The 26,764-nt window shown below is 35.5% G+C and overlaps 1 long non-coding RNA gene across 3 annotated transcripts in view; it reads left to right on the forward strand.

Moving 5' to 3' along the window:
* Positions 1-26,764, forward strand: part of LOC110441824 — a 75,872-nt gene that overhangs the window by 16,326 nt on the left and 32,782 nt on the right. The window contains exon 1 of one of the 3 annotated variants that reach the window (XR_002461945.1): positions 5,926-6,013. The exons of the other annotated variants lie outside the window; for them this stretch is intronic. This is a non-coding gene — a long non-coding RNA (uncharacterized LOC110441824). Of the gene's footprint in view, positions 1-5,925; positions 6,014-26,764 lie in introns of those variants that run through there. 3 annotated transcript variants of the gene reach the window in all.

Consider the following 26,764-nt stretch of genomic DNA (forward strand, 5'->3'; position numbering starts at 1 on the left):
TCACAGGGGTGAAATTTGTTAAAAAACTCTAACAATTTCTTCAATGTCATGTTAAATAGCTGTTTTAGCCGTGTTTAAACAGAGTTATTGCCCTCTACACTTCATTCCATCTGTGACATCCCTTCAGGTGTCACGCCACAAGTAAAAATTAATAAAAATTACTGAATGACGAAATGACGAAAACCAGACACCTGTAGAAATTGGCACTTATTCCTGTGAACACAGTGGACATTTCTTAGTAGGGAAATAACGGATAAATGTGTTTACAAGCATAAACATAATTATGTTTTAGATAAATCTTTACTATCTACGAGGCAATTAGGTTTTCAACAGGGAGATTTTACTATTAATCAGGTTTTAGATACAGTTTACCCAATGACATTGACAAAGTAGTGTTTCAACTGAACAAGACATTGTGGAGTTGGGATGAAATTCTAGGAGGAAACTCCTCAAATTGGAGAGGGGCTTATGGTCAGGCAAACAGATAATTAAGATTAACAACACACTGTCTGGCTCTGTCGATAAACATATGCAATACAATTTTGCATGAAAATAATACTTTATTTTCTGGATAAACACAGTCGTTACATGATTGTTTCAGGGTCTAAACCATGAAAAGTCAAACCCTAAGTAATAATTGGAGGAAAATACTTCTGGTCGTTGCTACTGTACAAAGAGGACCTCTGAGGTTCAGGCCTCTTGAATATCACCGTCGTAAGCGGTGATAAGCAATGCACATCTTATAACTGAAATGAAACAAAGCAATAATGAAAAACTAATTTTGTTTTCTTAAACTAAACATTTAAACTGTTGATAAAGCTCTGTACATGTAATCGAAGAAAAGGACAGTGTTTCCTGAGCATTTACTTTGGCTTTCCATAGATAATTTTCTGAATCACATGTGAATACATAAAGTTAATCCGGTTTTGTGTTCATATTCCGTTTTGTTGATAAAAGGTAAAGGACGAACTTCAATATTATCGTGATGTAATGCAAACATAACATGCATACATAACAATGAATCGTGGTTTGTTTCTAGCAGTTAGAAAGGCTTTCATCGTAGACCCGTGGAAAACATGACATCATAGAAAACGTAAAGAGAACAATGTAACAAAATTATCTTTATGTCTTTAAATATTTCCCATTTATTTTGTCAGTATCTGTTTGTCCTTTTCTATTTGCAAGTTATGAAGATTATAAAGTGTTTAACTTAACCTGCAGGAGGATAAAATATTTAAGACACGCTTTGTATGCCCTATTTAAACTAGAAAACAAGATATGTATCATATATATAAGGGATATAGATTCGATTCTTACTGACATGATGGGAGGTAATCCGATCTAACGTTGTTTCCGTCTTCCGTTTATAATGGACAGTGGGGTTTATCAGGACAGACAAGCAGTGAGACATGACTGAGATGCCTGGCTGGTTTTCTTGTTTGGCCGTAGTAGTCGTCGTAATTCTGGGATATTTTCTCTTCAAATTCCTGTTCTCACACACACGTTCGCGCTGGCAAGTTGATAGTAGGCGTGTCCAACGGGAATAAGGTATGACGTCACAAGATAAACACAGAGACACGAAAGTTCCTCCTGTGTGATAGTGTTCATAGACAGATTGTCGACTGACTTGTGTTTTAGTGTCAAATACTCGAGTTTCAAGTCGTTGTACATGTACCTTTACTGGCACGTTTCGCATTGATGTCAATGAAGGTTTTCTTCCAGATAAGTGTGCTGATTACTTCACAATGCTTTTGTCGAGTTCACATGTTATGTTCGAGACTACCTTGATCCGATCAAGTGCAAGGTAACAACACTAGAAGTCGCCACACAAGGTGACGTTAGACTAATGAATCTACAAACAAACGATAGAATGACTGAGGAAAAAACTCGGTAACATCGAAATGGTGTGTGAGTTTTTGGAAGACACGCACTGAGAGATAATACATGTGAGATAATCCTTTTTATGTTGATGTAAGGGGTTTTTGAAAGGCAAAAGATATCCATCTTTCCTCCAACGATTCCAAGGGAAAAGAAGAGGTAACATAAATGTGCATGATTGTCTGACATTACTACTGTTTGGTGATGGAAACCTAGCTTTGGGTATTAATTATAACATAAATTTTGCATTTTACTTGTGAAAACTTTCATTTGGCTGTCTCTTTTAACTGGCTCTATGGAATTTGATAGGAAATGGCACCATGCGCTTTACGTGTGAACAATGTGTTAAATCCTTTGACCATATTTTGGAAATTACAACGTCGAAGCAATGGTATTTGGGAAAAGTTGTGTTCGAGTTTTGCTAGTTTTGTAAAAAAAATTGTAAGCATTATTAACACTTATGTACATTGTATAAATCATATATAAATGTCTTATACATTTCCTTATGTCCTTCATATTTGGATCCAAAGATAAGCAAATAAAAAAAAAAAAATACGGATATTTGATAAAATATCGCAATCAGCCTGCTCTCTCCTGTGATATATATGGATATTTACTAATAAAATATCAACTGTCAATCACGTTGTCTATTTTGTATCACTGACAGTGAAATGGACAAAAACGTGTCAGACATCATTTGCTGATATAAATGTCATCTATGCCATGATTATTTTTGTTTCATTCATATACAATGCTCTTTTACCTCACACGTTGGGCGTCAATGGCCAAGTTACATAAGGTCATGGATAACAGGCAATAATGAAGTCACGATGAAGTCAAATGGAAAGGGGTTTCTCTTCCTAGACAGCTCAGCTAAGCTGTCGATTTTCATGTAATTTTCTTATTATGCCTGTTTTAATTGATGTAACAATATGCCATCGGAATACAGTAACTTCCTTAAATATAGAGTTCCAATTTTCACAGCTGTTTCTATATTTTACACAAAGGTGCTCGTTACAAGTATGATGAGTATGATAATATGTGGATGTAATTTAAACAACTCAATATTAACATCAATTCGTCCTCGAACAAAATAATTTGAAGTGTGTCGTATTTCCCATGATGTTTCACAACTCCTGATTTGTCGTCAGGGTCACCACCCGATTTACAATAACGTCTTTTTATCATCGGCTCCGCAATTCCTACGCATTTTGTTTCTATTTATAGAATAGTGGATACCTTTTGTATCTATATTATTTTTATTTTGGGGTCAGAGCATCATGTTGTTTCTTTTTATAGAATTCAGACTAGTGCTTGCTTGGAATTGACAAAAAAATCCCCCTTTATACGGAAGGTTGTATGAATTGACTTCATGGAAACAGCAAGATCAGAATATGTTAGTGTTATCCTGTAATACACGTACATGTATAAAATACCTTAACATAACAACGAAATCCCGTGTACTGTCGACATGAAATGACTTATGTTAGATGACTGATACAATTGAGCTGTGCCCACAGAAATGTTCATAATACATAGAAAAGTGTACGAGCGAGAAGGAGGATACGTTCCCTATTTTGTGTGTGGTTTTGCCTCCTCGATATTCCAAGGAATACGCTGATTTTCGCTTTCTACACTTCTGTAATATGTCATAGCGACATTGAAGGCACGCGGCCAGCTATTTGATTGGTCTCGTATAAAAAAATGACCAATTGCTAGTGGGATACATGTCCATTGACATTTACAGAGGACCGACAATTAACATCAAAGCCAGCCAATTTTACCGTTACGCGATTAATATATTCTTTTGATGAACATCAAAGGATCAAACAAGTCTCTCCGTTTTATCAACAAGGTGGCGCACACTAAGCCTTCGAGTTTGCTATGACATATTCCATGGATGCAGAGGGCGAAAGTGGGCGTAACCTCTGAAGTATCGGGTATGCTTGTTTTGAAGCGTTTGCCTTAACAGTCACGTGACCGATTTCTTCAGTTTTCCTTACATTTTCCCGCTGTCATCTCTACTGCTTGTACATTACATGTACTTTTAAGTGGCACACGCTTTTGTAGACTTCCTGGTTTTCAAATATGAATAATTACAAAGTAAATGTCAAATGAAAATCAGGCAATTAAATTTAAATGAATATGATTAGGTTTGACCTATATGGGCCTGTTGCATGCCTCAGCGGCTTCGATAGTTTGGTCTGTGTACCGGTGTTTGTGACGTTACTTATTTAAAAAGGCATTCGAGATCCATGGAAAAAATCATTATATTGTATTGCATCGTTAATATGTTCTGTATGTATAAGTTGTGTGTAATCGGGAAAGTTTAATAAAGAACCCTGCTGTCGGTGCGTTATTTTGAATTGTTTTATACAAAATATTTCTTTTTCAAGGTGGATGGTTTGTATGATAGTAAATCAAAATGTCCCAGTTATAAACATCTGATACCGACAATATTCACACGTGTTTTTAATTTCATGTTTCATTTCAAATGGACCAGCTTGTTTCATATTTCCTCAGTGTTGAAACACAGAATGTTAAGCTGCCACTAATATTACATGTGTTTTGTCCTGGGGCTAGTCACCTGGATCGACAACTGTTGAACAAGTGTATTAGTATCCTATACGATATTAGGATTTTGATGAAATTTCTAGATTATAAAGTTTCATTATTTAGCCGATATGAAATTGATTGAATTGAAGATTTGACTCAGAATCAAAGCTCTTTAGGCGTTGATATTTGGACAGGTCAACTTGCATTGGAAATGAAGTAAGAATACAAGTACCTCCTCAACAGTTTTCAGAACTTTACAGTAGATAACATTCCAGACATTTAGTTCAAAATTTTCTAACATCATTTAAGTGGCTCTTAAGTCATTTTCCCCCTTTTAAACGAAGTAAGATATTGAGGTGCAAATTCAGATAATCGCCGTTCTTACTGCGTATAATATTTATGTACCTGACATATCAGAATCGTCCTCTGATGTCAATTTTTATTTACTTTAGCCGTGGTTTATTTCTATCCTGTCTTCGGCTTAAAATGATTGACACTTATATTTACTTTGCGCTTCTTGTCGAGAATAACACTGTCAATCGTTTTCTTTGAAAAATAAGAATATACACGGAATTGCAGCTCCTGAATACTAGCTACATGTTATGCTGTGTTATTGACCAGTGACCCGAAGCTACTCTAAATCGTCAAACGTACCACGTGACCAGTTTTTGTTTTAATTATCTCCAGTGAGGAGCGGTCACCTATATCAATAAAACGGAGCACATATGGATACTCGTTGATGGACGTTTAGGTATTTATTTACTTTTTTAAAAGTTTTGCTATTGTTTTACCAACAGAACAATATTTTGGCTAACATCCTTTCACACAAATCTGTCCAGTAAGGGATATACCTTGTCCCCAGAGGGTTGCTCAGCCTTATGATCAGGGCTGACCAGACCAATGGCGCTGAACACCACATCTCTAGTATACACGTATATTTCTCCCACTAGTTAAAGATTGTAGGTCAACAGTATTTACAAGGAATGTCCACCTCTGCCATGTTCTTAAAAATACATTTGTAGCTGTGAGTTTCTTAAACCGAAACGGGAATGATCACAAAGGATCTGTTGAGCTACTGTGAAAACTTAATAAAAATCAAACTAGAAAACAAAAACAACAAAAAACATATACGATACCATTTTTAGATGGAAATGATGCAAGCACAACCATCACCGTATAAACATCGAGTCAAAATCATGACATTTAGACAATTTTAAATCAACTGTGATTTAATGAGTTAAGATTATAAATAAGTAAGATCCAGACAACTAATTACGCCACAGACATTGCAGCAATCACTCAAGCGTGACCATGCAGGTAAGCCTTTACATATACATGTGCACCAGCCGCTACCATAAATGTTTGACCTACTAGTCGAAATGTGTTAAAGGGACGTAACCCACGATATCAGGTAAAATAAGCTAGATATGACATTTGACATGACCTAAATGTGGTTGCTAGGAAGTATAATCAACGCGGATATAAGCGCCAACTAGCGGCCATAACTCCTCCTAAATCGAGACTGAGCGTCGATAATTCGCTAAAGAGCTGAAACGGAGAATCATTTTCATCTGATAAGGTATGTATCTATTGTGTTGTCAATTGCATTTTCACAAAATATTTCTCCATAAATTATTGTTAGGTTTTCTTTTCAAACGGTGTATTTAACGTCAATGTACCAAGTTTGGGACACTTGAAATGTTGCCCAAAAAAATACCATGCATTTCATATATGTAATTTTCACAACATGATACTTTAATGTCAATTGTATATCGTCTTTATTGGCAGTAGTTAGTTATTACAAAGACAGTCCAAGTTTAATACTAACATTCCAGACAGTTAGTTCAAAACTTTCTAACACCATTTTAAAGGCTCTTAAGTCATGTTTCCCCTTTATATATATAGTGGTACAAATTCAGCGTAGTCGCTGTTCTCACTACGTGTATTATTTCAGTACCTGACATATTAGTATCGTCCTCCGATGTCAATGTTTTATTTACTCTAACCGTGTTTTGTGTTTGTCCTGTCTTCGGCTTAAAGTGATTGGCAATTATTTTTACTGTGCACTTTTTGTAGAGAATAACACTGTCGATATTAGGTAAAATAAGCTAGATATGACATTTGACATGACCAAATGTTGTTGCTATGAAGTGTAATTAACATGGATATTAATACCAACTAGCGGCCAAACTTTTTCCTATATCGAGACTGGTCTGTTAAAAAGCGTCAATAATTCGCTAAAGAGCTGAAACAGAGAAACATTTTCATCTGATAAAGGTATGTATCTCTTGTGTAGTCAATTGCATTTTTACATACTATTTCCCCACAAATTATTTCCACATAAATTATTGTTAGACTTTCTTTTCAAGCGGTGTATTTAACGTCAATATACCAAGTTTGGGACACTTGGAATGCTGCCCAAGAAACTACACAGCATTTCAAATAGATATTTTCATATATATAATTTCACAACACGAAACTTTAATATATCGTCATTTTTGGCAGTGGGTAGTAACTACAAGGACAGTTAAAGTTTAATAATAATTACGAAAACATGACATGCAAAGCTGATATCATTTTCGGAATCCTTCTGAGAATGAATGTTAATTTGAAAAAGAAATTTAACGAGAATATCCTTTGATTGTAAAATACTTTACTTACATTTACATTGATCGAAAACAAGCCAAAACACCAAACGCACCTCTTATGGTAAACAGTCGTCATGAACCTTCAAGTAGTTCGCGTTCTATTTAAGAAACCATGTAATGCAAATATCAATATACGATATATCGATATATATTCAAAGGGACAATTTAGTGAAGTAAGTTTTTGTTATAATCTTGTCACAAACTTCTTTATGTAAATATAGCTTAATACTCCTCATGAACTATTCGTGTCGAGAAATTGACACGAGACAATGTTTTCTTGGCGTTTTTATCAGTAATGAAGAAATCCTTAGTTGTGCTACCGTGCGACAGCTGTCGGTGAATTTCAAGCTAACAAAAACGTCTTTCCAGCAGATGAGAGAAGAAAATTATCGCTTTATTTACATAGCCCCTTTGGTATACATGTACAGACATTGATTCTGAATCAAAAGTATGTTCCAAACAAAATCTCAATGTTCGTTATAAATTATTGATCTATTTTACCTTTAAACATATTGATATCGTACTTTCTGCGGTTGGCAATTCTCCCTGTGGTATCCTCTCAGTGTATGCATGTTCTAATTGAACCTGCTCGTCTTTATTCAAATCCAACTGTGAACAGAAATATATAATTAGAGGTACAGTTGTATATATCATGATACTCACAATTATTGCTTGCGATGATTGCGTTATGTGTTGTCGGTCGACAGCGTAGCGCTTGACATGTGAACTTCTCACTGAAAGGCCCGAATATTGCGCTATTTCGTTCGTAGCTAATTTTATCACCGTTTTTTTTAAAAAAAAAGGTGAAACTGACCTCACTGAATGTTGGATTTTGGTCATGTCATTATCGTTCGTCCGTCCGTCCTTTAACCAATTGTATCATTATTTCGAAGAAAGAACAAACGGGATCATTTTCAAATTGCATATGTAAGTTCCCATTGGTCCTTTATGTGTATGTAAATTTTCGAGACTGCTCTGAAAAACATAATGACCGACCGACGTCAATTTTAGATTCTGACAGTTAAGGTTTGTTATCGTTACGTTCTGTTTCTCAGGAAGTACTGGAGGGATCTTTCTCCAATTTTATACAGCACAGTTGTGGGTCAGGTATCGTGGTTGATATATATGAAGGAAAAGGACCCGTGAATACATGGCTATCGATTTATCTAACTGTAATTTACACATCGCTTACAAAATGGTTTTTAAACGACCGTATCACGTGTTCTGCAGATATACGTTCATATACATGAACGTACTATGCACGAAGATAAAATGTAAACATCGCAGCCTTACTTGTTTCATGTACCACTTACCTGTTAATTACATGTACCAGGTAGCAGGTTAATGTTTGATATCACCAGTCAACCGTGAAAGAGTTGTGCAATTTCTACACACGCAACGCAATATATATATCTATCTGTTATACAGAGACAGAAATTTAAAAAAAATATACTGTGACGTAACCCCCCTATCGGTCACGGCCCTACCCTTGACCTCAGGTATTGACGGAGGTCTAGATTGCGTTATACGTCAGTTGTCCTTCCATGGTCATTAGTGGTTGCTCAATCAAAGTCTGTAACTCTGTAATGTGAGAAGTAGTACCACTGCCACCATATGTGCGTGACGACTAATTAACTAAACTATACCTGTCTTGTAAAATGGCTATTGACCCAGCATCAAATATTCATTTGTTAATATATATGAGACTAGTGCAATGAGCCAAAGGCTCGATTTGACATGCCGTCACTAAAATTTTATCAAGGCCCTACTGGTCTTGAGGTTCGAAAAATGTGTTACGAGCCCAGATTTGTAAGCGATTCCGGTACCTTACTTAAATGAAAACCATGATTCATTGATACAAATATGTACATTTATTGTGTGCCGACTATTTACATAAGATATGAAGTCTTGGTCTTGTTCCTGATCCCTATAGGTTCCGTAATCGGAGGTATTGCAAAAAGGGAATATCCAAGTTCGTAGTCTCCACAAAGGTGGGTTCCGTAATAGTTAAGACGTACCGATCCTCGAGATGTGTTAATCAGCTACTCCCTGACAGTGCATGGGAGAGAACGTGTGCCACCCCAGGCGGTGATAACCATTGGTTACTCCCTTTGATGAAACCTAATCCACTGGCCGAGTGTAAACACTATAACAACACGTACTCTTCTAATTGCTAACGAAATATGATTAAATTTGACTATAGGCTGACAATTCAAAATATGAGGAGAAAACTTAACTTAACTCACCAATAGCACAAAATACTTGAACACTAGTAACTAATTAAACTACTCAACGCAATATACTGTCAACACTTTGGTTGTACTGAATTTCCAATGCCACTGCGCATTCACCACATGCATTCCTTATGACTGCAACACAATATAAATACAGTCACTTCATAAATTACACTGTGCAATAACCTTGTCAATACTGTATGAATACAACTCAATACTAATGCACAGTGATTACATAAACGCCTTATGGCTGAAACACAATATAGCTGCAAAGTGATCACATAAATCCCTTGTGAATATAACACACTAGAACACCACACTGATCACATAAATCCCTTATGAATCTAACATAGTGTAACTACACAGTGATCACATAAATCCCTTATGCATATGACACGATATAACTGCAAAGTAGTCACATAAATCCAGTATTAATCTAGCACAATATAACTGCACAGTAGTCACATAAATCCTTTATGAATCTAACACAATATAACTGCACAGTGATCACATAAATCCCTTATGCATTAAACGCAATATAACTGCACAGTAGTCACATAAATCCCTTATGAATCTAGCACAATATACTGCACAGTGATGACATAAATCCAGTATAAATCTAGCACAGTATAACTACACAGTAGTCGCACAGTGATCACATACATCCCTTATGCATATAACACTATATAACTGCACAATAACACAAGTTCTTTATAAACGGTATCCAGTTCCTGGGTAACACGATAATCCAGTGGAATACACAAAACACATCCAGACGCACTGTTGACACTTCGCCATTCTCCACGCAAGTTATAAGAATTATAAGAATTACCCCATTCTAGACTGACACTTCACATTTACACGTTAAACCAAATCTGGTGGTAATTCTAAGTGGTTTCTGCCTAACACTTTTATGGGATGAATTTCTACAGGTTGTCGTTCTAGTAAACAGGCATGACCAATTGGAGATTTTAAACGCTGCCGTCACTCCTGTGACCACATGACACTACAGCTTAAAATCACCCCCTCCATGCCTGAGGATGAGATAAGGAGTTTATAAGGTCTAAACAAATACTTTAGTTGATTAATAAAGTTGGGAAATTAGTAACTATACACAGTTAGTTAAGCCCCAAGATAACGAGACAGAAGTAAGATATAAATCTTCAAGGTAGAAAAATCCCCCGAAATTATGAAACACTTCTATAAGGTAATATAACAGTAATAAGAACTTATCTACACAAATAGTAAGACATATTATGTATTTACCCAACTGCCTGATAGTCCTGCTTGAGTCATTTTCGTTTAACAAGCCGCTATCTATAATAGGTAATGGTGTGTATAATCCAATCTATCTCGTGTGAAATTCCTTATCTCAACAGGCCCTAGGGAGCCGCGCACCTCTTTTTATACGACCCTCATTAACACCTATTGACCAATCAAATTGGGCTCCATCTGCCTGGGTCCCGGATGAAAGGAGGGGGTTGCTGCACTATTGAGTGGCTACTATGTCCCCCCTACTTATGACGTAGAGATCCCTATTTTTAACAGACAGTGGTCAGTCTAGGGTTAATGGCTCCTACATTGTATACTATCTCAACTGTGTGGCTGGGAGGACTCGATGAACCCCAGTAAATTACACATAGATTGTGAAATACAATTTTGGTGGGCTGGAAGCTTACGTAAGCTAGGAAATAAAGACGGGATATAACTTTGTTACAATACAATAACGCAACACAATACCAGAATGGTGACAGTATGAACAACGCAATTGCAATTTAACACAAATGAAATCGGGAACGTCTTACGCATTGTAAATGGAAGATTGGAATCCACACAGTGATACAGTCGAACGTCGTTATATCTAACTCTTAAAACTTAAAGACCCCTGTTAACTCGATGTGTTTAAATCGGCCAGAACTTTACTTTTTCTTAGTTTTCAAAACTCTGATAATTTGAACTCTCAAAACTCGAAAACAGCAGCCTAGATCCTTCATTAAAGTATCGCTTATCTCGACTTTTAAAATAGTTTCCATTTGTCGATCATATAATCTTAATACATATTGCACGTACTGCTATAGGAGGTCGCCATGCCCTGTTTCCATAGTGAGTAGTTTACATTCGGTCATAATAATATTTAATTAAACTTTTGACCGTAAACTACGATTGACTGTTAAACCACGTGTTCATTCTGGGTTCAATTTTAACACATCGCCTGCGCATCGTTTGCACATTGTTTTTATCGTTCACATTGCAGCATGTGCATGTACTGCATCGCATCAAATAAACTAGGTATTTTTTGATTGTATGGTCAGTCAATTTTACGAAACGCAATTGGATTGTTCTGTTGTTATGAGAGGGTGAATTAAGAGATATTTTACATTTGTATTAACTGGTTGGCACATGATTTCTGAACACAATGCACTTTATTACAGCGTAAAAGGTTTCGGTACTAGCGAGTTATGGTAGAAAATATTGCGTCTTACTTTATTTACTTATAAAATATTATATGTAAACCAAAACGGAAGTTACGTAGTAAGGAGGGGGCGATTTGTTTACGATTTCATTATTGACAGCTAAAAAAAGTGGTGTCGTGTCAAACTAAGTAGGAAAATTCGCTGGTAAAACGATTTATTGAACATCAAAGGAAGGTATATAGGTACTACGTGAGCTTATTCAGACTGAAGATTAAACTCGAATGTAACAGAATGAACTTCAATTATGCGAAGGAAGATGTTCAACAAAAGACCGGCACAACATTCTGGCAACGATCATCTCCCTCCCGAGTGATCAGGATAATGTCATCATTTGGCATAATAGTGACATGACGTTATCTCTAAAACAATCACTTGATCTGAAACACTTGTCGTGATCCAGCTAAAGGAAGGTCAAGTTTGAATGACGTTTTTGTCTCGGCACAACTCAATATACACACAGAAAAGTGCGCATCTAGCATAGATATTGAAGAGTTTGAAATTACGTACAGTTGCACTAAACCTTATTTAGATCACGTTGACAACATTACAAGAAATGTGATGATCAAATTTGGTTCAAATGTAAAACAACAACTTACAAACACAGTGTTTAAATCATTATATCTCTACCTCTTAATACATCGGGTTAATTTAAAACAATTTGTATTGAATGTGAGATTATGATGGGAAGAAAGTGTTTGTTTTCGTTATAATGGAATACATTTTTTAAAAAGAGGCAAAGATACAGAGCACAGGCTCATAAATTTGCATCTTTTAAAGGAAATATAAATGGTAAGAATGGAACACACACTAGTGTGTTGAAAACTGAGTTCAGCATTTCAACATAACCTTTTTCTATGTTTTCTCTGTGCATTTGCAGAGTATTCAGTGCCAGAGACTGTATGGGACTATCTATTTAGCCGTCCCTACTCTACACTTCTAAAAACAGATAACAAACAGATGATCACTGCATCTGAGAATTGCTGCTAAATAAAAAAGCAGTTAAAAAAATCATCTCTTATATGCATCAATATATTGAAGGTAAACATAAGTGCATACTAATTACCGTTTACCCTGTGATACTGACCAGTCAGTCCTTATAATGTATGAAATAAACAAAATCATGTAAAACAAGCTTAAGATTAAGTATAAAATACGAGAAATATTTTCCGTTTATTTAAGATTCAGAATGTTCTGCAATGATGTCCAATTTTTGAACTCTATCTTCCATATTTCAAACTTGATTCTATTGGGATGCAATATCTCAATGTTCACGTTTAGCCCGGAATAATGGTCACAATAAGTGATCAGGTTATTAGATAACATAAAATAAATTGCATGTAGAATTAAGCAAAATCCGATCTATAACTTCGTCATGGTATTTATGTAAATTATATATATATATAAGCATTGGATTTTATTTACCTGATAACTGTATTTTTATACTTTTTATTGTTATGTAAATATCTGAATTTTTGACGTATCAGTGAGCATCCAGGCCCTTTATTTTTCTGACATAAAATTTGGAAATTCATGAATAAAGGATATTTTAGCCCCATGTAAGTCGATGGTCAAATCTCAATCTGAGGAGTAAGAATATTAAATTGGCAAGGAACGATTTCACCCCGAAGGAGCGCATACTTGAATTTAATACTAGAATATTAACTATGAAATTACCCTAAACGTTATTTAAAGTAAGATATTGACGAAAATCACCGGTTATCCATATTTAACTGAAAAAAATATATTTTCTAAACTGCTAAACCAAGATGTTGTTTATGCAACAATCAACAAAGCCTTTGGGAATATTGAGATAAATTCATCTTTTTACAACGTATTTGTGCATTCGGGCTTGCAGTTCTTCATCTAGTTACATATAGTAAGTGTGTGTGATTGCGAGTGCGGATTTTAATCAGATATGTGTGGTGAAAAATAAGGAAGGTCTTCAAGGATCAAGCGTTCGAAATGTGCATCTGTTGTATATTCCTGCTAGAGGCCGCTGGGTCATTTGTTGTCCGTTTTGGTCAATTGAACGACCTCAAAAGTCGACGTTACACAAAGGAACACAACAAATATCTTAATAACGGAACGGAATGTATACAACTGAATGAAATTGAAATTGGTAGAAAAAACAAGTTCTTTTTTAACTTTCCAGTTACAATATAAAGACAAAACTGTGACAAGCCAGAGTCCCTTACATATGGTTTATGATACTCTTTCCAGTCATATTTGTTCTATCGCATTTCATGGAGTCAGAGAATGAGAACAAACTACACGCGATGTTGCCGTCTCCTCTATCCACTCACTCCCATCTTTATCCAATACCGTCGAATCATCTTGGAAAACAAATCACGTCTCTGTTTAATTAGTTGAATTTAAATATTTTATGACGTCATAATCATAATAAGACATGAAACATGACATCATATATAACGTAAAGAGAACAATGTCACAGTTGTATTTATGTCTTAAAGCATAAATAATCTTTTCGTCAGTATCTGTATGTCAAACATACACTGCATGGATTTCTATCTGCAAGTTATGTAGTTTATAAAGTGTTTCACTTAACCGGCAAGAAGATAAAATATTTAAGACACGTTTTGTTTTCCTTATTTCAAATGGAAACCAAGAGATGTTCCTAACTAGATATCATATATATAAGGGATGTAGATTAGATTCTTACTGAGATGATGGGAGGGTAATCCGATCTAACGTTGTTTCCGTCTTCCGTTTATAAGGGACAGTGGAGTTTATCAGACACACAAGCAGTGAGACATGACTGAGATGCTTGGCAGGTTTGCTTGGTTGGCCGTAGTAGTCGCCGTAATTCTCGGATATTTCCTGTTCAAATTCCTGTTCTCACACACACGCTCGCGTTGGCAAACTGATAGAAGGCGTGCTCAACGGAAATCAGATATGTCGTCACAACATGAACACGGAGACACGAAAGTTCCTCCTGTGTCTGTTGATACTGGTAAGGATGGTTTTGGTCGGAAAACTTTTATATGTAAGATTGTATATTATAAAAAGGAAAATATTGTCAGTTCCCTGTATGTTGCTAATAGAACAGTAGATTAACTTTTCTTTTGTTTTTCTTTTTTATTATTATGAAGATAGTTAATATTTATTTTCATTCACTGGAACGTATTTAATTATAGAATGATGTGTAGGGTGTAAATATCAAAAGAGAGATATCTGTAGTATATATATTCGGTGTGAATATTTTGTTAAGCATAATTCAGAAAAATTCTTCGATTTAGTACTGTATTGAATGACTTGGTTTATTTAAAATGAATTGGCACTGTTTATATATTATTTTAGTAGTTTGTTTAAATATTTCAAATGCAATTATTTTATTTTATTCTTTTTTTATTACCTTTTCATTTCCATTTCAGGAAAGTACAGGAAGGTTTTTATTTTGGAGTCAGCGCATGAGCAGTACATAACTTCGCAAAACAATTACGTAAACATGACACGGCCGCCATCTTACATAGAATATGAAACATAAAAGTCTAGGTGAGCGGACGATTTAGAAATTCAGGAATTGGTGTTTAATTAGCATATATGTTGGAATGAGTTTTTCCGACAGAAGACAGATGGTAACAAACTACCCAGTGATTATGACACGGAATCGTCACAATTAACACCTAGGGATTAAGATGGGTTTGACGTGCTTCTTCGTGGCATTGATATACTGGACTGTCTACATGTTCGCCTGACCTGGAACTAGTAACAAGAAGATGCGTTCGCAAGTCGAAGGAAAACAATAGTGCGTCTATCAATTAATTAGTCAAACAATCAATCACTATTGCACTAGTATAGGACAGAACTAAGTAAGGTTATAATGCCACTGTGTAAACATTGTTATAGTTTTAATATGAATGGTTCTTTTACAAAGGCTGAGATAACTGCTTGGCTCATAAACAGATTGTCGACTGACTTGCGTTTTAGTGCTCATAAACAGATTGTCGACTGACATGTGTTTTAGTGCTCATAAACAGATTGTCGACTGACTTGTGTTTTAGTGCTCATAAACAGATTGTCGACTGACTTGTGTTTGAGTGCTCATAAACAGATTGTCGACTGACTTGTGTTTTAGTGTTCATAGACAGATTGTCGACTGACTTGTGTTTTAGTGTTCATAGACAGATTGTCGACTGACTTGTGTTTTAGTGTTCATAGACAGATTGTCAACTGACTTGTGTTTTAGTGCTCAGAGACAGATTGTCGACTGACTTGTGTTTTAGTGTTCATGGACAGATTGTCGACTGACTTGTGTTTTAGTGTTCATAGACAGATTGTCGACTGACTTGTGTTTTAGTGTTCATAGACAGATTGTCGACTGACTTGTGTTTTAGTGTTCATAGACAGATTGTCGACTGACATGTGTTTTAGTGTCAAATACTCGAGTTTCAAGTCGATATACATGTACCTTTACTGACAGGTTTTACGTTGATGTCATTGAGTCGGAATAATGGATTAAAAACACACTTTTTGTATGTCTCCTATCTGCATAACATTCGGGTGACCCCGAATGCATATTGTTATTCTAATTAAGTGTGATTCTCTTTTCAAACGGTGTTTTTAACGTCATTGTCCTAAGTTTGGGACACTTTGAATGCTGCCCATGAAGCTACCATGCATTTCAAATAGATATTTTCATATATATAATTTTCACAACACGATACTTTAATGTCAACTGTATATCGTCTTTATTTGCAGTTCGTAGTAATTATAAGGACAGTTTAACTTTAAAGGTTTTACGAAAACATGACATGTAAAGCTGATATCATTTTCGGAACCCCTTTGAAAATGAATGTTAATTTGGGAAAGAAAATTAACCAGAATATCCTTTGATTGTAAAACAATTTACTTAAATCTACATTGATTGGAAACTAGCCAAAACACCAAAAGCACCTCTCATGGTAAACAGCCTTCGTGAACCTTCAAGAAGTTCGCGTTTTATTTAAGAAACCGCGTACCGGAAATAGCATCTTATAATAGAACAGTAAAGTGGATGATATCTCATTAAAGGGTCAACTTGGTGAAGTTACTTTTTGTTATAATCTATTCACAAACTTCTTCATGAAAATATAGCTCGATACTCCTTATGAACAATTCATGTCGAAAAATTGACACGAGAAAATGCTTTCTTGGCGCTTTAATCAGTAATGAAGAAATCCATAGTTGTTCAATCCTACATTTTAGCGGCAGCTGTCGGTGAATTTCTAGCTAACAAAACATCTTTTTAGCCGATGAGAGAATGAAAACATCGCTTTATTCATATAGACCCTTTGGAATACAGGTACAGACATTGATTCTGAATTAAAAGCATCTTCAAAACAAAATCTCAATCATCGTTATAAATGAGTAATGCATTTTACTTTTAAACATATATATATATCGTACTTTCTGCGGTTGGTAATTCTCCATGTGGTACTCTCTCGGTGCGTGTATGCTCTAATTGAGTTATACATCATGATACTTACATTTATTACTTACGATGTATTGTGTCGACAGCGTGGTGTACATGTTAACTTCTCACTGAAAGGCCCGGATATTGCGCTATTTCGTTCGTAGCTATTTTTGGTCCTTAATTTTGCATGATTACTTAACAGGCTGATCTGAAAATAGAGGATCTTAAAGGAAATAGATACGAATGTAAGATTTGTTTTTAACACATAACATTCATAATGCAATAACATAAATTGAGGTCTTTGTAATACAGAAACAGAATTATAAAAATGTATACGATAACGCAACACAATACCCGAGTGTTTTAATCTGCAAGAAGAAAAAAATCCTTAAGATGCACACTGTTTGCCTTATTTCAAATGAAAACCAAGATACGTTCCTAACTAGATATCATATATATCACGTCAGTAAGAATGTATGATTCTTACTGACATGATGGGAAGGTTATCAGATCTCACGTTGTTTCCGTTTTCCGTTTATACGGGACAGTGAAGTTTATCAGGACAGACAAGCAGTGAGACATGACTCAGATATCTGACTGGTTTGCTTGTTTGGCAGTAATAGTCGTCGTAATTCTGGGATATTTTCTCTTCAAATTCCTGTTCTCACATACACGTTCGCGCTGGCAAATTGATAGAAGGCGTGCTCATTGGGAACAAGATATGACGTCACAAGATAATCACAGATACACGAAAGTTCCTCCTGTGTCTGTTGATACTGGTTAATGATGGTTTTAGTTGAAAAACTTCTATATATAAGATTGTAAATTTAATCATAATAAGAAAAGTTGTATTAAATATGATTTACATATTATTATCAGACCAGTATATTGCCAATAGTTTTTTTTCTTTTTTTGTTTTGTTATTTTGTTTTTTTTGTGATTAGGATTGTAAATATTTAAATCAACCAATCACTATTGCACTAGTATAGGACAGAACTAAGTAAGGTTATAATGCCACTGTGTAAACATTGTTATAGTTTTAATATGAATGATTCTTTTACAAAGGTTGTGATAACTGCTTGACTCATAAACAGATTGTCGACTGACTTGTGTTTTAGTGTCAAATACTCGAGTTTTAAGTCGTTATATTTGTACCTTTACTGGCAGGTTTTGCATTGATGTCATTGAGTCGGAATAATTGATTTAAAAAAATACTTTTTGTGTGATTCCTATCTGCATAACGTACGTGTGGCCCCGACTAGTGATGTCTGCTGATTACTTCCCGGTCATTTTGTCGGGTGCACATGCTCCCTTCAAGATGACCTTCATTCGAGTAATTGCTAGGAATTCGTCGCTCAAGGCTGACGTTAACCCTATGAATCTGCAAACAATTAATAGAATGACAGGGGCAAAGTCCGTAATATCGAAATGGTGTGTGAATTTGGAAGAAATGGGGGTCATGTCTCAGGAGAGACAATACATTTAATGTGAATGAATGAGGTTTTTGAAAGGCAAAACGTACCCATTTTTTCACTAACGGTACCAAGCATTTTATAATATCTGAAAGAAATTAGTTTTTTGAAACCAGAAAAGTTAGTGGTATGGATGTTTTTGACATCGAGAGCTTTCCACCCTTCTTATATATATACCATCACTTGAGGTGGCATTCACAGACAGTTGATTTGAATTCTAAAACGGATATCACTCTCTGTACAATGAACCACAACAGGATAGATCCAAACAGATCAACTGTCAAATCATCAATTCGTTTACTTAGGGACAAAAAGGCGAACAGTATAAATATACTGCACATATTTCAATATTTTTGGTTTATTGTATTTCTCCTCAATTTTCTAACGTCTTTTCCTCTGACGCATTGTTTGGAACTACTTCACATTTGGCCTTAGTGTTGATCATTCTCCCTAATGCGAGAAGTGTTTGCCCCCGGCCAGGACATACAGTTGGTATTCTCAGTTTATGTTCAGAATTTAGGGTAATGGCAACAACTGGGTAACCCGTTGTCAGTATATTGCGATCGCGTGGAAGCCTGGTTTGGGTGTCTTCGGCATGCTGTTTATGTGAGGTGGTCCTCTAGAGTCGACATTAGATCCGCGCTGTCGTAAGGAGGCAAATACATAATGTTGCAGAAGAACATAATCCCCTATGTTAGACTTTCAATTACTGACTCGTGCTTCTTACATTCTACAATTTAACAAATGGGATATATTAGTTGATGGTAAAAGCCTGATGTCACAATCTTCTTTCAAATAAGCAATATATCACTGAACATATTCACATTTTTTTCGATGATTTGGAAGAATTTCGGAGAGCCTTAAAGCCAAACACAGATTTATGTGTTTTCAGTTGACATTTTGATGTAATCGATTTACATAAAGATGGTTTGAGCACAGAACCATGCTTGAGCATGATAACGGTTTCGTAAAAACGAGCCCAGATTGTCATGTTAGAGAGTTAATTATTTTTCCAACGCCACCTCTAGGAGTTGAACCCGGAACCTCTGGTTTATTAGTCTTACGCTCGTTCGAATGAGCTACAGAGAAATTCTCCCTAGCCGAGTCGGCAGGATGCGTTTAGTATTTTACTAAGGTGACAGTCACATTCTAGCTATATGCATATTTACCATGTAAAACTTACGGTAATTTTGTATTTGAGTACCAAGCGAGTACTTATACTTTTACTAAAAATAACTTGAATATGCATATATGGTTACTACTGTTTGGTAATGAAAACCTAGCTTTGGATATGAATTATTGCATACATTTTGTATTAAAGCGTGTGCGTCTCTCTTAAGTGGCTCTATGGAAGTAGATAGGATATGGGACCATGAGTTCTACATGTGAACTATGTGTTAAATCTTTTGACCGTACGTTGGACGATCCAATGTCTTAAAAGTCAAAACAATGGTGTTTGGAAAAGGTGGTGTTCGATTTCTGCTAATTTTGTATTTTCTTTTGTAAGCGGTGTTACCTGTAAATCTTAGGTACTTTAAATAATTCCCATATAAATGTGTTTCTTGATATACATTTTCTTCTGTCCATCACATCTGGATCCAACGATAAAAAAATAAAGAAATGTTTGATGAATAACGCAGTCGGCCTGCTGTCTCCTGTGATATATATGGATATTTACTAATAAAATATCAACCGTCAATTACGTTGTCTTTTTTGTATCACTGACAGTGAAATGGACAAAAAAGTGTTAGACAGCATGTGCTTATATACATGTAATCTTTATCATGATTATCTATGTTTCATTCAAATAGAAAGATGCTATTTTTACCTCACATGTTGGACTTCAATGGTCTAGCGACATAAGGCCCTTGGATAGCAGGCAGTGATAAAACCACAATGTAGTCAAATGAAAGGCGGATAACTCTTCCTAGACAGCTCAGTTTAGCTGTCGATTTTCATGTACATTTTTTTAATCTTAAATTGCCTGTTTTAGTATATGTTGAAATAAGCCATCGGAATACAGTCACCTCCTCAAATATTGAGTTCTTATTTCCTGAACAGCATCAGCTGTTTCCAAATTTTACACAAAAGAGGTGAATACATTATTTTACACAAGAGAATATATGTACTTCCGTTCTTACGACTTGGCGTAACGACGTGATGTCGACATAACTTGAGAAGATGTCCACATACTATATGAATATTACGACACATTTTTCTTATTATGTCATGTCCAGACATTTACTTAACATAGAGGGTTGAGGTACCTACTAGTAAGATGAGTATATATGTGGATGTTATTTACATAACTCGATATTAACAACAATTCGTCCTCGCACAAAGTATTATGAAGTGTGTCGTATTCCCTATGATGTTTCTCAACTCCTGGTTATCGTCATGGACACCTACCGGTTGACAATAACACCTTTTATCATTGGCTCTACAATTTGTACGCCTTTTGTTTATATCTATAGCATATTGGATACCTTTTTTATCTATTTTTTTTTCTTTTGGGATCAGAACATCATGCTGTTTCTATTTATAGAATCAAAAAGGTACCCCTTTATTCGGGTCGTTGTATGAAACGACGTCCTGGAAACAATAAGATCAGACAATGTAATTGTTATCCTGTAATACACCTATAACATACCCTGATTGGATTCATCTAGGAGTCTACATTCCTTATAGTATGTGTGGTTTTGCATCCTCGATACTACAAGGGTTACGCTGACTTTAGCTCTCTGCAGCCCCGGAATATGTCATAGTGAAATTGAAGGCACGCGACCAGATATTTGATTGGTCTCAAATAATCTGACCCATCGCTAGGCTGATACATGTCCTTTGAAATTTACAGAGGAACGACACCTGACGTCAAAGCCAACCAATTTTACCGTTACGCGATTGACAGATTCTTTTGATGTACATCAAAGGATCAAACAAGTCTCTCCGTCTCATCAACAATGTGACGCACACTGAGCCTTCGAGTTTGTTATGGTATGTTCCAGGGATGCAGAGAACGAACGCGAGCGTATCCCCTGGATTATACAGAATTGTGGTTTTGAAGCGTTTGCCTGAATAATGACGTGACCGATTTACGTAGATTTCCTTATATTTCTCCGCTGTCATCTTTTCTACTTGTACATTGTATGTAGTTTTAAGTGGCACAAGCCATTTTAGACTTCATGGTTAACAAATATAAATATTTAATAAACCGGATTGGGTTTGACCTAGGTGGGTCTGTTGCACGCATCAGTGACTACGACAGTATGGTTTGTGTACCTGTGTTTGTGATGTAACTTATTTAAATGGCAAACATTCCCTTTTATGGTATTGTTGATATTTTTTGATGAAATTTCTAGGTTATAAAGTTCCATTATTCAGCTGCTATTAATGTCAATATGAATTGTCAATCTGACTCAGAATCAAAGCTATTTAGTAAAGAATATTACTTTTTGACGTTGGTTTGTGGACAGATCAAGTTTCATTGGAAATGAATCAAGATACAAGTTCATTTTTCAGCAGTTTTCATAATTTTACAGTAGACAACATTCCAGACAGTTAGTTCAAAACTTTCTAACACCATTTAAAAGGCTCTTAAGTCATGTTTCCCCTTTACATATATAGAGGTACAAATTCAGCGTAGCCGCTGTTCTCACTACGTGTATTATTTCAGTACCGGACATATTAAAATCGTCCTCCGATGTCAATGTTTTATTTACTCTAACCGTGTTTTGTGTTTGTCCTGTCTTCGGCTTAAAGTGATTGGCAATTATATTTATTGTGCACTTCTTGTCGAGAATAACACTGTCGATATTAGGTAAAATAAGCTAGACATGACCAAATGTTGTTGCTATGAAGTGTAATCAACGTGTATATTAACACCAACTAGCGGCCAAACTTTTTTCTATATCGAGACTGGTCTGTTAAAAAGCGTCAATAATTCGCTAAAGAGCTGAAACAGAGAAACATTTTCATCTGATAAAGGTATGTATCTCTTGTGTAGTCAATTGCATTTTTACATAATATTCCCCCACAAATTATTTCCTCATAAATTATTGTTAGATTCTCTTTTCAAGCGGTGTATTTAACGTCAATATACCAAGTTTGGGACACTTGGAATGCTGCCCAAGAAACTACACAGCATTTCAAATAGACATTTTCATATATATAATTTCACAACACGAAACTTTAATATATCGTCATTTTTGGCAGTGGGTAGTAATTACAAGGACAGTTAAAGTTTAATAATAATTACGAAAACATGACATGTAAAGCCCTTTTGAGAATGGATTTTAATTTGGAAAAGAAATTAAACCATAATAACCTTTAATCGTAAAATACTTTACTTACATCTACGTATACATTGATCAGAAACTAGCCAAAACACCAAACGCACCTCTTATGGTAAACAGCCTTCATGAACCTTCTATTTTATGAAACCGCGTACCGGAAATATCAACTTGTAATGGAACAGTATAGTGGATGATATATATTCAAAGGGACAATTTGTTGAAGTAAGTTTTTGTTATAATCTTGTCACAAACTTCTTCATGTAAATTTAGCTTGATGCTCCTCATGAACAATTCATGTCGAGAAATTGACACGAGACAATGTTTTCTTGGCGTTTTAATCAGTAATAAAGAAATCCTTAGTTGACCTATCGTTCGGCAGCTGTAGATGAATTTCTAGCTAACAAAAACGTTATCTCTTTATTCACATAGCCCATTTGGAATACAGGTACAGACATTGATTCTGAATCAAATGCTTATTCCAAACAAAATCTCAATATTCGTTATAAATGAGTAATCTATTTTACCTTTAAACATATTGATATCGTACTTTCAGCGGTTGGCAATTATCCCTGTGGTACCCTCTCAGTGCGTGTATGCTCGAATTGAACCTGCTCGTCAAACTGTGAACAGAAATATCTGATTAGAGGTTCAGTTGTATATACCATGAAAATCACAATTATTGCTTGCGAGGATTGCGTTATGTGTTGTCGGTCGATAGCGTAGTACTGTACATGTTGAATTATAACTGAAAGGCCCGGATATTGCGCTATTTCGTTCGTAGCTATTTTTATCACTGTTTTTTTTTTTTTTAAATGAAACTGACCACACAGGATGTTGACCTTAGATCATGTCATTATCGTCCGTCCGTCCGTCATTAAGCCAAACGTATCATTATTTCGAAGAAAGAACAAACGGGATCATTTTCAAATTGCATACGTAAGTCCCATTGGTCCTTTATTGTATATGTAAATTTTCGAGACTGCTCTGAAAAACATAATGACCGACCAACGTCAATTTTAGATTCTGACAGTTAAGGTTTGTTATCGTTACGTTCTATTTCTCAGGAAGTACTGGAGGAATCTTTCTCCAATTGTATACAGTTGTCGGATTGCACAACGTTACACGATATGCGGTGTTCGCACCATGTGCGCACGATGACAAACTGTACGATTATTACATGCGAACCATTGTGCGAAAGCTATCGCACAGTTGTGAGCTAGGTATCGTAGTTAATATATATGAAGGAGAAGGGTCCGTGACTAGATTTCGTAGTTAAACTTATATCTTTCCTCATTTAAGAGTGTTGCCATATTACAACCAGATCTACATGGCTATTTATTTATCTAACTGTAATGGACATATCGCTTACTAAAATGGTTTTTAAACGACCTTATCACGTGTACTGAAGATATACGTTCATGTATATGAACGAAGATACAATGTAAACATCGCAGCCTTACTTGTTGCATGCACCACTTACCTGTTGATTACATGTACCAGGTAGCAGGTTAATGTTATGTCACCATTCAACGGTGAAAGAGGTGCGCAATTTACACACACACAGCGCAATAGACACAAATAATACAGGTGAGTCCAATTGTGTTTTGATAACTGCCAATCTTTGTTGAACCCTCATCGTTGATCGACTCCATTTTACTGCGGTGTTAACTGTATATCTGTGCTAGTGTTGTACCTGCCAGAACAATCCCATTATTGATTGTTTTGCAGTAATTTCAATAACAAGTAACGTTCATTAAAGAATTAGATAAGGTACAAATTATGCCGATCGGATAATAAACACTTATACAATGTACCATATTTCACTCGAGCCTTCCGAATGTTTTTTATCCATTCGCATATTTGTGCGCACGATTTGCTGACGGTGAGAGCATAGTGCATGCACGGTAATTTGGTGCGTTATGTGATCATACAACTGAAGATAAGTTCACTTTGGTCCTTATTTTTGCATGTTTACTTTAGAGACTGATAGAGGTTATTAAAGGACATGGAAACAAATGTAAGATTTTATTTACACATAACATTCATCGTTTGAAAAAAACCCATCAAACACAATTATATGAGTGTCAAATCATGCAATAACATAAATTGAGTTTTTTGTTATACAGAGACAGAAATATAAAAATGTATACAATAACGCAACACAATACCCGAATGATGACGGTATGAACAACGTAATAGTAATTTAACACAAATGAAATCGAGAACGCCCTAACGCATTGAAAATGGAAGATTGGAATCCACGCAGTGATACAGTCGAACGTCGTTACATATAACTCTTATAACTTATAGATCCCTGTTAACAGGGAGTGTTTAAATCAGACAGAACTTTACTTTTTCTTAGTTTTTAAAACTATGATAATTTTAACTCTGAAAACTCGAAAACCTCGGATATTCAAAAGTGAAATATTGGTCCCCGCAGACTAAATCCTTCATCAAAGTATCGCTTATCTCGACTTTTACAATAGTTTCCATTTGTCAATCATATAATCTTAGTACATATTGCACGTACTGCTATGGAAGGTCGCCATGCCATGTTTCCGAACATCGTTCTTAGTGAGTAGTTTACATTCGGTCATAATTATATTTGATTAAACTTATGACTGTAAACTGCGATTGACTGTTAAAACACGTGTTCATACTAGGTTCAATTTTAACGCATCGCCTGCGCATCGTTTGCACATTATTTTTATCATTCACATTGCAGCATGTGCGTGTACCGCATCGCATCAAATAAACTAGGAATTTTCCAATTGTATGGTCAATCACTTTTACGAAACGCAATTGGAATGTTCCGTGTTGTAATGAGAGAGTGAATCTATGGATATTTTACATTCGCATAAACTGATAGGCACATAATTTCTGAACACAATTAAAATCAATTTCAGCGAAATAGGTTTCGGCACTAGCGAGTTATCGTAGAAAATATTACTTTATTTACTTTATAAAATTAAACCGGAAGTAACGTAGTAGGGAGGGGGCGAATTGTTTACGATTTCATTATGATTAACAAAGCGGTGTCATGTCAAACTAAATAGGGAAATCTGCTGGTAAAACGATGTATTGAACATCAAACAGGAAGGTATACAAGTACTACCTGAGCTTATCCAGACTGAAGATCAAACTGTATTGCAGCACAGTGAAATTCATCTATGCGGAGTAAGATGGTCAGAAAGAGACCGACCCAACATTCTCTCAACATCCCCGCCCCCGCCCCCACCCCGAGTGATCAGGATAATTTCATCATTTGGCATAACAACGGCATGATGTTATCTCCTAAACAATCACTTGATCTGAAACACTTGCCGTATTCCATCTAAAGGAAGGTCATGTTTAAACGATGTTTTTGTCTTGACATAACACAACATATACACAGAAAAGTGCGCAGCTATCATTTATATTGAAGAGTTTCAAATTAGTACAGTTGCACTAAACCCTTTTTAGATCACGTTGACAACATTACAAGAAATGTGTTGATCAAATTTCGTTCAAATGTAAAAAAAAACTTACAAACACAGGGTTTAAATCATTGGATCTCTACCTCTTAATACATCGGGTTAATTTATAACACATTTGTATTGAATGTCAGATTATGATGGGAAGAAAGTGTTTGTTTTCGTTATAATGGAATACATTTTTTAAAAAGAGGCAAAGATACAGAGCACAGGCTCATAAATTTGCATCTTTTAAAGGAAATATAAATGGTAAGAATGGAACACACACTAGTGTGTTGAAAACTGAGTTCAGCATTTCAACATAACTTTTTTCTATGTTCTCTC

This window comes from Mizuhopecten yessoensis, unplaced genomic scaffold (assembly GCF_002113885.1).
Source record: "Mizuhopecten yessoensis strain PY_sf001 unplaced genomic scaffold, ASM211388v2 scaffold716141, whole genome shotgun sequence".
Classification (NCBI taxonomy): domain Eukaryota; kingdom Metazoa; phylum Mollusca; class Bivalvia; order Pectinida; family Pectinidae; genus Mizuhopecten; species Mizuhopecten yessoensis.